This window comes from Oryzias melastigma, linkage group LG3 (assembly GCF_002922805.2).
Source record: "Oryzias melastigma strain HK-1 linkage group LG3, ASM292280v2, whole genome shotgun sequence".
Lineage (NCBI taxonomy): Eukaryota > Metazoa > Chordata > Actinopteri > Beloniformes > Adrianichthyidae > Oryzias > Oryzias melastigma.
In genome coordinates, this window is record NC_050514.1 from 11,423,254 (window position 1) to 11,425,442 (window position 2,189).

Genomic DNA, 2,189 nt, shown 5'->3' on the forward strand with positions numbered 1-2,189 from the left:
CTCCTGAAAGGACACTGTCCTACATGTTTTCCATTCATTCCTGCCTAAACACGCCTGCTCAGTGGCCTTGTGCTAGAGCGTCCTCCCACAGACTGGAAGGGCATGAGTTCAAATTCACAACAGAATCACACCAAAGACTCTAAAATGGGACCCTATGCCTTCCTGCTTGACACTCGGCATTAAGGGTTGGATAGGAGGGTTGAACCTCCAAAAAGTTCATGAACACAGTTGTGTCTGCAGCTCACCACCCCCCCATGGGATGGGTCAAATGAACAAATTTCACACACTTAGATGCATAGCAGCAAATGGGACTTTAACTTTAATGAGTGACATAAAGTTACTAAAAAAGTTAAGCTGGATCACATGTGTTTGAGCAGTTCTGGGGTTCCATACTTGTCATCATTTTCTTTAAATGATTCCATCAAACAACTGTTCCAAAGTAATGTCTGCTTTTTATTGGTTGATCTAGCACATTGTAGCCTATTATAATTTGAAGTTATTGTGGGGTTGACTTTCAGCAGAGCAGGACCAACTTCTGTCCACCTCTGTTAATCATCAGAGGCAGGCAGGTGCAGCAGATCAGGTGATGTCCTTTGCTTGAACAGATGCCATGTTTCTCAGGAAGCAAACATTCATCATGACGGTGGAAAAATGCAGCAGCAGCTTTAGGACACGCGCTGAAAGAATCTAAACAAGCTGCAGGCTCATCCGCATCATAGCTTCAGATCTCTCAGCGTGACGCATCAACCACAACAAGTCAGCACCTCTCGGCCCGGTTCTTACCTGGATCCACGCACTCCACCGGCACCGCAGATCACGCACACGGATAACAAGGAAATCACGGGCTCGGAGATTGAACTCCGTTATTATTTTAGGATCAATGGTGAAACTTTGTGAGCAGATCAAATGAGATTTCATCGAAAACACGGAGGTGGAAGCAGCTAGGGGAAAGGAGGCGGAGGCAGAGATGGAGTAAAACTCACCGCAAAGACCCAGGAGGTCGCTGTTTCACCTTCACCTCATGTACTCAGGGGCGGACATAGCAGTTTGAGGGGCATAGGCGAACAAGGAGATGGGGCCCTGTGCAGTGGTGGTATGTCTTTAATACAAAAATCTTTATCCAGGGTAAAACGTCCATAACTTAATTTTTAATTTGTCAGGTTTTATTAAACAAGGCAAAAGACAAATACTTGGATAGAACAAAATATAGAGTGGCATTAAATTGTACAAATTCTCAAAAACATTTTTTTTTCGTGGTTTGAGTTCTGATTATATGGTTGTCCTGTTTTGTTTTTCTTCCTGGAATTTTGGAAGCAAAGCAGCATTTCTCTTTTTCACAGCTAGTTGATTACTTTCTTTTCAAACTCTTGGAAGAGCCTGCTTCCCAACTTACTGTTGATGGAATATTCTACAGTTACACATTTACAGGGGATGATTAAACTGAATTTGTCTTTTGACAGAGTCTAATAAGTCTTAAGCTTAGGGCCCTAAAAATGTTGGCAGTCACCTGAAGCCCACCCCTCTATGTATCCTGATAACTCATCTCAATGGTTTTTGTCCTATGAAAAATACCCTCCATTTTCAGTCTCCAATTGAAACAAGTCGTCTTACAGCCTCAATGCAATACTTGAAATCCTCAAACATGGGAGTTTGAGGAGTCAGAAGAGCAAGATGAATGGCATACATTACACTTTCCATTTGTTAAGCTGCACACTTGCTTTAATATGCATTCGATTGCTAATAAAATAAGCACTGCATGACAGAATAAAGCTAAAGAAAGTCAGTAAAGTATGCTCTTAATTAGGCTATTTATAAAGTTGTGAAAATCTTTCATAAAAAGCCAAGATAGATGCAAAATAAAAGCCTCAAAAGCAGAATATGAGAAAGTCAACTATAGTTGAAAGACAGTTTTTTCTGCAGGCATATGCAAGAGGCAACATGAAGGAGCAAATTGAAAACTGCCTCCAAGTCATAATGTTTGAACCCTTTTGAATTCAAGTCACCCATGCAGAGCCCAGATGCTTTTGGATTTCTAACAAAAATAGTCCAACCAAAATTTATAAACATTTATTAGATTAAAATCAATTTTGCTCAAGTCCAGTTATTCAAGCAGCAGCTTTTGAACTCAGCCTCTTCTGTACAATTGTAACTGCAGCATCAATCTCCTGCAGAGTGACGGCCTTCAGTCT

At 41.1% G+C, this 2,189-nt stretch overlaps 1 protein-coding gene across 1 annotated transcript in view; it reads right to left on the minus strand.

The window, feature by feature from the left end:
- The window catches only part of ppef1 (protein phosphatase, EF-hand calcium binding domain 1), a 13,632-nt gene extending 11,452 nt beyond the window's left edge, over positions 1 to 2,180 (minus strand). The window contains exon 1 of the mRNA XM_024295217.2: positions 784 to 2,180. The gene's annotated coding sequence lies outside the window, so the exon portion shown is untranslated. The remainder of the gene's footprint in view (positions 1 to 783) is intronic.
- Between the last annotated feature and the right edge of the window lie 9 nt (positions 2,181 to 2,189).